At 50.8% G+C, this 8,937-nt stretch overlaps 1 protein-coding gene across 3 annotated transcripts in view; it reads right to left on the reverse strand.

The window, feature by feature from the left end:
* The window catches only part of CNTN2 (contactin 2), a 46,489-nt gene extending 38,830 nt beyond the window's left edge, over positions 1-7,659 (reverse strand). For all 3 annotated transcript variants that reach the window (XM_025205544.1, XM_025205545.1, XM_006024768.2), the window contains exon 1: positions 7,500-7,659. The gene's annotated coding sequence lies outside the window, so the exon portion shown is untranslated. The remainder of the gene's footprint in view (positions 1-7,499) is intronic.
* Between the last annotated feature and the right edge of the window lie 1,278 nt (positions 7,660-8,937).

Here is an 8,937-nt window from a genome sequence, read left to right on the forward strand (position 1 = left end):
CAGCAGGAAATGAATAAGGATGCCAAGATTAAGACACAGCTTTCTAAAATCCCTGCCTGTCTTTCTGCTTCTAAGTGCTTTTAATTAATAGCTGGACAGTGCATGTATGTACCCGCAAGTCCTAGTGCTTCATTGCATCTGCCTCAGTTTGATGCCCCTATACTCCTTAATTCTCCCCATTGCTTAGGCTCTGGTCCTGGAAGCTGTTCCATACAGCTGAGCCCTTGCCCCTCCGCACAGCTGCATTGACGTTGGTAAGTTCTTGGCTGAAGCTGCCTGCGTGGAGCAGCTTTCAGGCCCATGTTTCTGTATATGGTTGAGAAACAGTGGGAACCCTGTTCCTGATTGCAACCTTGGGGTGCAGCTGTGAGCAATATTTTAACACGGTTAAAAAATAACTTGCTGTTTGGAGATGGGGCCCTGAACCAAAGCTTCTGATCCCAGTGCCTGACTCATCAGAGCTGTTTGAAATGTAGATGTGAGTTCTGCAAACAGATGAAGTCCATTTACAGGCTAAATCCAGCCCGAGGCTCCAATCCCCCCTAGGTTTGTCAGGTGTTTGCAATCTGAACGTTAGTGCTGGAGCCTGTCTCTGTTTAATATTTTAGTGAGCTGCTCCCAGCCAGCAGTAGGTGGGTTTCAAAAGCTTTAGTGTTCCAGTTCATGTCCTGACTGTGCTGACGCTCTTTTGGGGTCTGCAAGGCAAGGCTTCAGACCTCCCCAGCATGGCCTCCTGGTGAGGTTTTCCCTACTCTCTTTGCCACTAGAACAGCCTCCCTCATGACAAATCGCCTGTTTGGTTGCTAACCAGAACCAAGAAGTGCCGTAAGTGGTGTCACAGATGAACCAAAATGGAATGGGATAAAAAGAGACATCGTGACCTTTCCTGAGCTGCCTCCACGATGGTCTGGCTTGAGTCCGGGGAGAGGGGCTTAGGAGCGTTTGATCAAAACTGACTGTTCAGTCGCCTAGTGTGGGAATGGGGTTTGACCTTGGGTGCCTGCACAGAGATGTCTAATGGCTTGATTTTTTTCAGAGATGCTGGCACCTTTACCAGTATCATCAACCCAAGACAATCGGGCCACTGATGGTTCCCACTCGGCGTACAGGGGTTTTTCCATCAACTACTGATTTAGAACCTGTGGCTCGTTGTAGGTGCTGCTGTTCAAAACACGAGGCCCTTGCAGTTGGATGCTGCCTTAGAAAGAAACTGGGTTTCAAAGCACTTTGCAAACATGATTAACTATGGCCTCACATGCCCGTCTTTGGGCAGGAGATGATGATGCTTAACGTCTGTTTAAAGTTGGAGGAGCTGAGGCACAGGCAGGCCAAATGGTGTTGTCAAAGACACGCAGCAGAGAGGAGAAAGGTGGGAGAGGAGGCCTGTCCCTTGCTTTGTGCACCAGACTGTTTCTTCCTTTTCCAGGAAAACAAAAATCTCAATACCTGGAACTCTGTGCAGGACGCAAGACACCTCGTGGCTGAAAAACCCTCCTGCAGACAAACCTCCCTGACTCCCTGCTTTATAGAAAGCCGTTTTTGGAGGATCGGTGGTGTTCCTTCTTTACCTGTAGCATTTGATTCTGAGTAGTTTTAAGGCAGCCTTAACTCGTTTATATGGCATCAGGCAGTTTGTTTGCGGTATCTGTGCTGCACTATGGACTAGTAGCTGGTAACCTGACTGGCAATGTGCTTTCATTTTTATAGGGCGTGTCTACACAAGACGCTTTAAGGCGCATTAGCCTAAACTTCAGGCGTGTTAGGGCTCGTGTCTACACATGCACACCCTTAATGAACTTTAAAAATGGCAATTTCGGGCTAATTGTGCCTAAATTTGATACCTGCAAATGCAAGTATCAAATTTAGGCAGGAATAGTTAAAGTGTATTAAAGTACTTGTGGACATGTTAAAGTGCATTAACACTGTGTGTGTGTGTGTGTGTGTGGAGTCCCAAGTCAGTCCACACAGCGTTTATGTGTTTAAACGTGTGCACATGTGGACACCTGCCTAACCCCGCTTAATGAGCATTAAGATAGCGTGCCTAACTTTAATGCACATTTAAATGCATGTGTAGACACGCCCTAGAGTCCTGCATTCAGAAAGGCCAATAGCTGGTGCTCCTGAGACTCTGATTTTATGGATGTGGTCCTTGTAGAGTAATGTTGGAATTGTGTCCTCAGCTACACAGAACAGCTACAAAAAAAACCTGCTTTAAACAAACACCCAAAGGACAAGCGGTTGCAGAGGGAATCAGCTACCCAGTAAAATAGAAGTGCTATAATGGGCTGCTCAGTGAATATGTGGCATTGCTGCCTTCTTCTCAGCTTCCCTTGGAACTGAGCACCTACATGCTACAGGCTCTGTCTTATAAATAGCAATGGGAACCTGTACATTGAGTTTGGGGAGGCCTCTCCTACTGCTTCTCATGAAGTCTCCTGGGGCCGGGATGTGCAGTGAGAGGGCTGTCATGTCATAAAGCAGGCATGCCACTTACATAGCACCCCTTGAACAAAGCTCTCAAAGCCATTTGCAGAGCAGGGGTTGCCTTTGGAGGTGGCTTCTAAAAGCCGAGCAAAATAGAGCTCGAAACCTTGGATTTCCACTCCTGATTAGGGCAGGGAGTCGTGTATTAGAAATGGGTCCCCGAGACAGGTGCTAGCACATTTCTCCAAGGGTTATGTCCATTAGGACTTCATAGAAACTGGTTCGGTTATTTTTCCCCTAGCAAGTAAGCATAAAGAGGGCTGTGTAATGAAATATGAAATTCACCCAATCTTGATAAAGCCAAGATCGATCTGCATGTGGATTCCCACATTTACAGGGGCACGTGTGGGTTCCTCTGCATGTAGACTTGGCAGCGTGTTCAAGACGTGCGTATGTGCATGCATGCATATATGCAGGTGTGTAGGACATGCCTTCCTAACTATGGAATAACTGAATATGTGCTAAAGCAGCCTGGTGGGGAAACTAGCAGAAGAAATGAGGATATGCATCATTTCATTCTCAGCCAAGTCACTCCAAGTGACAAAGCCCTCAGTGCCTCCATTCCTTTGCTAGCTGATATGATGATAGGGAATAGCATTAAGGTCTCCTCATCTCAATCTAGTCTGTGCTTCAAGGATAATGTGCTACTGGGTTTAACCCTTTCCACACCTGCAAAACCTGGGAGAATGCCTTGTTCTTTATGCTCAGGGCATTACTGTCTACTTCCTCTCGCTTGCAGTAGGGCACTGTTAATATACTGGTCTGGAAGAGCGATATACCTCCAGTGGGTCACCAGGGCAAAACCGTGCATTGGAAATAGCACCTGCAGAACGGCTGCTCTGGCACCAGTAACCTACTGCCTGGGAGTTATGAGGGTAGAAAGTTGCTCTTCTTGCAGCAAGTCTAATCCCCGAAACCTTATGAGGGCAGCAGAAGGAAAGAGAAGTAATTGGAGCTGCTCCTTCTTCTGGACCAGACTGCTGGAGCAAGACCTCTGAACACACACTTCCCATGGAGGTTCTGGGGCTGTGTACTCGCTTGGATAACTGCTCCCTATGTCTTCTTCCAGGTTGGGATGGAAAATAGCACCTCTTCCCCTCCACCCCCTCCCCCGGGCCAAATTTCTGGAACAAAACTGTTCCCTTCTCAAACGCTGCCTCGTTCTAGCAGTGAAATGTGCACCTTGACGCATTCAAACCTGGAGTCTTCCCCTAGTTTCTGATTGTCAGGGCTCATGGGAAACGCGGAAGTACTGAGAGGGGAGGGGTGTTTGCTGTATTTCAAGCCTCATTTGGAGGCAGGGAGGCCAGAAACCTCATGCAAACACGACTTCTAGCCCAGATTCTCCAGTTCAACCAAAATGCACCTCCCAACCTGGCCTTCTCTCACAGATGGTTGAGATCCCACCTCGACCTGAGCCTTGTAGACTGAGAGCTTGCAATGCTGCATTCCTGGGCAGGTCATTGACACTGGGAATTGAACCTACATCTCCAAGCTTGAGTGTCTGCTGCCTGAGCCGAAAGTCTCCTGTGTGTTAGGACTGTAGGAGGCTCACCAATTTCTGTACACAGCCTGGCCACCACAAAAGGGAGACAGCCCCACATTGAGTGGGTTTGCATCCAAGCTCCCTGTGGCTGTCCTGCTTGACTTGTTCATTCACTGCCTGGCATAACATGTCTCTGATGGGGACGTCTAGGCCATGTTCTGGTATAAATAAACCTGGAGGCTGAAATGAAGCAGTGCCTAACGGGCCGCGGGTTTGATCCGTGAGCTCAGGCAGCGGAGACTGCTGCTCTTAGACCTCAGAGAGCAAACTCAATCCTTGCACAATCCTGGTCACTTCACTTGAGGGATGTATGCCCCTGACTCCGTGGAGCTGCATACTTCGGAGCTGTTTGCTTGGGATTTTTTAGCCAACCTATTTTCAACAAAAGCCACTGCCAGGTGAAATTTGCTGAGCTCTGAAAGCAAGACGTATATGGTGGCTGATAAACCAGTGCTTTTGTCATGTGTACGTACAGAGCCCAACACAACTGAGCTCTGATCTAGTAAAAATACTGGTAATTAATAGAAAGAAGTGAGAGAGAGAGAAAAGAAATGAAAATGTGAAGAAATGAAAGGTGGGGGAGAGGGAAAAGGGGAATGGAAAATGAAAAGACACTTGTGTCAGCCTAGGTCTCTCCTGCTTTTTTTTCCTGTGGCATAGGGTAGTTCTGTAGGTTTTCAACCCTTTCTTCTAAAGGTCTCCAGTTTGTTATAGGGCATTTGGGGAGGTGTCTTGTGACCTGTTGCGTGCGGGGTGGGACAGAGGGGTTGTTCTTACGGATCCCTCTGGGTTCAACATCTATGATACGGTGGCCTGTGATAGCTGGGCACTGGACCTAGTGACCCAGGGGTTCCTTTCCAATCTTAGGCTCCTGGAGTCCAAAAGGGGAATAGAAACGAGAAAAAAAGACAGGAAGCTAAAGGAAGACAAGAGGGGAAAGAAAGCAAGGAAAAGAGGCCAATAGAAGAAGCGGAGAATGAAAAGGGAAACGAAGGAGTGAGGTTCCACTGGGCAGGGTGGGCCCAAGCGCGTCCTTTGTCTGAACTAGCGGGACAAGCTCTTCCACAGGGGGAGCAGCTCTTCATAACTGAGAGTGTTCCTGGGGAAACCCTCTGCTTCCTTGTGAGGCTTAAAAGAGTGCATGGCTGGAAGGAAAAGTGTTTCTGATTTTCACTAGTGCATGGGGAAGAAGGGCCTTTCCTGCTTCGCTCAAGCTGAAACCACATTGTAAGGTCCGCGCAAATGTCGGGGATGCTCGCTCTCTGAGGAGAACCTTTTCCCTTCCTGCCTTATTGAAAAACAATATCCTGTAGTGTTTTAGACTACTCGGTGCAAGCCCTGCTTCATCTTGTCAAATACTGCATGCTGGATTGTCACCTCAAATGAATTTATTCAATAGACACTTCTTCAATTCCCAAAGCTCCCATTTTGTCATGCAGGTCACTACGGGGGAGATATTTTCATTAGCACTTCAGGTATTTAGCGGCCCTATGAAAGTCAGCAGAGCTTGGATTTTTGGAAAATCCCCTCCTTACGAGTTTTACTGTGCTCCTTATATATTACCCCAAACAATATAGCTTTTGATAGCAGTGTCGTTGTGTTCTTGAGTCACAGTATTAAGCACCTATTGCGTTTTGCCGGATCTGGAAAAGATCCACTTGGCCATCAGGACAGCAGCCCCAAGCTGCTGTCTGCTGAGTGGCCCTTGCGGATGCTTCCTGCTTGCGTCAGAAAAGCAGTTTCCATGTCCAAAAGGTGCACAAAGGTTAGGCTGAGTAGGGGTGGGAGCTGGCTTTTCTCTGAGCAGGGGAAGATGAGCTGAGAGTGGGATAAGGCAACACCTGTGGGCTCCTGGTTAGGGTGGTACGTGGTTTGTGCAGCATAACAAGGTGTGCGGCTGTGCAATTTTCCAGGCATGTCTTTAGTGACAAGCTCAGGACTGGGGCATAGTCGGTGCTGCCAAAGCAGCTGGCCAAATGGGAGGTTTTGCCCCTTCTGCAGCTTTTGCAGCACTTGTGGTCTTGGAAATGCATTGGGCTTTTGCTTGGGTTCAGTGTGTCTGCTATCATCTCTCTTCCCGGATACGTTCAGAGCTGTCTCCTTAGCAGCTGAACACAGCAGCAGCGCTTGCTGAAGCCATGCTGGTCGTTTGAACACTGCTCGGAGCCCGTGGTGACGTTTTTCAACCAAAGCTGGCCAGGCCCTATGCAGAGGGCATTGTTGGGAAGGAGTTTGCTTCCCCCCTGTCCATGAAGGCATAGAGCTGGGCCACCCAACACCTCGAAAGGATCAACTAGTGTTTGAAACAGAGGGACTTTTTTTTAACTGCCTTCCCCCCACAAATGAACTGCTCTGAAGGCAGAGAGGATCGTGCAGGAGGGCAAGGGAGGGAGCAGAAAAGGGGAGGGACCCACTTGTTTTAAAAGCCAAGCTCCTGCATCGCTGTAGCAGCTAACCACTCTTGCCCACCCCTTCAGCAGTTTGAGCATCCTGGTAGAAATGGGGCAGAGAGGAGCCTCCTGCTCCTTGTGCCCATCATCTCCTGCCTGGCTCTGGGCTCCACCGCTTGCCTGTGGACCCAGCCTGGAGATTTTCACCTGTGACTTGACTGAGGTGACCCCTCACTGATTGTCACCGTTGCCCCAGCTTCCCCCACAACCACCTTGCACCTCCCCGACAGGCTGCAAAACCCCTTGGTGGCCTGAAACACAGTAGTCATCCTCAGCACACACGGAGCAGCCCGAACTTCTGCTCTCCACCTGAGAGCTGCAGTCCTAATTAGGAGCAGAGACAGGAGAAGCAGTTGACGGCTGCGGTGGCTCTGATCCTCTCTCCCTGCAGTAGGGAAACCAAAATCCCCACGCTCGTCTGCCTGCACCCTGCCGCCCTGGGTCTCTCCCAGCCTCGGGTGAAACCCAGCAGTGTTGTTGTAGGAGTGGGGAAGAGGCAGGCTAGCAAAACCCTCTGTATGGTAGCTACCCTTCAGCGAGAAATTTGGGGAGCTCCATCACCATGAAGTGCCCCCACATCCCGTGCAACACCGTAGGCTGACAGCATGACTGAAAACCCACCGCCCCTTCACAGCTCTGCTCGTGGTTAATACCAGCATCCAGGCACTCTCGTCTTCAGCCACAAGTGAGACGTTCCCGGACACCCCACCCCACGCCCAGCCCCTTTCCAGCACAGCGAGAGCTTGCAAGACAACAGCTAAAGGGACAAAACCCATCTTGCACCGCTGCCTACACCATCCCTTCCCAGTGCCAGAGGGCAGGCGGCCGGTTCCCCGAATGGTATCCCCGATGCCATGCAGCTGGTTCCCTGAATGGTACCCCCAATGCCATGTTCCTAAGGCAAGCTGAACGCTGTTGGAGGTGACTGAAAGTTAACATTGATGCTTCCTTGCCATCCAGATAGCCCTTCACTCCTATTCCCGAATTGAGGCTTGGAGAAGCAGAGGGAGACCACTTACCTGGGCCTGGATTGACACGTGCGTGTGCACGCCCGGGGCGAGCGCCTGTGCAGGGGAAAGCCTGGCGTCCTTGCTGCTGAAACAACCTTCCCGTCGCTGCCTGTCCTCCGCCTCCCCCAGGCAAGTCCTTCCCAGGCACTGCCGCTTGCCTGTGTGTGGATGTGTGTGCGCCCAGAGCCACTGCAGCATCTCTGCATTAGGATGTGCTCCTCCCTCTCCCTCCCTCCCCTGCGTGCTCCCTCGCTCGCTGGCTTTCAACCACCACTCGGGGTCCCTGGAGAGAGGGATTTTTTTTTTTTTTTTTTGCTCTCTGCCTTTACCTCATTTACCACAGTCCAAGGACCAGTCAGAGAGGGAGAGCGACTTGCAGCGTCATACATAATTCATGCTCCTTCCACAGCCTGGGCTGCTGCTGCTCTCACCAGCTTCAAACACAACCACCCCCAGATTGGACTGATTTGCCTGGGGACCCACCCCATCCTTAGTGCCGAAGGATTCAAGGAGGGCATCCCTGCGGGCCTGAGCTGGGAGAGGGCGGGCCTGGGCCAGCCAGGCGGGGAGGGGAACAGGAGCTCTGCACACAAGGCTTGAGCCTTGCTAAGTGCATCCCTGTTTCATGCAGGCAGTGGAACTTGCTCTCGGTGTCATCCCGAGACACCCCGCCAAGCTGGGGGAGCCTTGATTTTTAGCAACGGCACTTAGCAGTGTGGTTGGGGTGGGCAGGGAGCTCTGTGCACATCTAAAATGAGTGTGTGGGGGGAATAATTCAGAGCCAGATTATAGGGGGGCATTCCAGCTCAGCCCTGTTACGGAGGGAGAGCTGGTCTCTTGAGTGTGGAGCTCGTTGCAAGCTGTCGCCCAGAGTCTGCAGGGTGCTGGGATTCGGGACAGGCTCCCGAAAGGGTGTAGTTGCCTATAGGGACTGGGAATCCTTGTGCCATCCAAAGCAGGTGCCCTGCGGTTCTGGTAACGAGAGCCTAGCTGATGGGCATTCTTGTAAGCTAGTTGTATCGAGGCTTATCTCTTCCCCTGCCATCCTGGTCCTATCTGAGCACTTCCCAGGCAGGACAGGATTTGTTCACATGCTAGGATGAGGAAGTGGGGTATGACCACTCTCTGTGCTTTGATGGAGGATGGAGACATGAGGGGGCTGTGCAACTTGCCCAGAGCTGTGCAGGGAGTCTGTGGCAGAGCTGGGGGTGGCATGCCAGTCTCCTGTTTCCAGTCTGATGCTTTCCAGCAAAAGCCCTTGTTTTTTTGTGGAGAGAAGATGAGAAGTTTATTGAGGCTCTCCGTGAAATGTGGCAGGGACGCTGACCTAATAACGGAGCAACTTCATGATGCCCCGAGGCCACCATGAGCACAGGGTAAGGGAGAGTTAGGGACATGAAGCTTCCCAGTGACCTGTGTGCAGCTTCACTGGCTGGACTAAAACAAA

Source organism: Alligator sinensis, unplaced genomic scaffold (assembly GCF_000455745.1).
Source record: "Alligator sinensis unplaced genomic scaffold, ASM45574v1 scaffold1322_1, whole genome shotgun sequence".
NCBI classification, from domain to species: domain Eukaryota; kingdom Metazoa; phylum Chordata; order Crocodylia; family Alligatoridae; genus Alligator; species Alligator sinensis.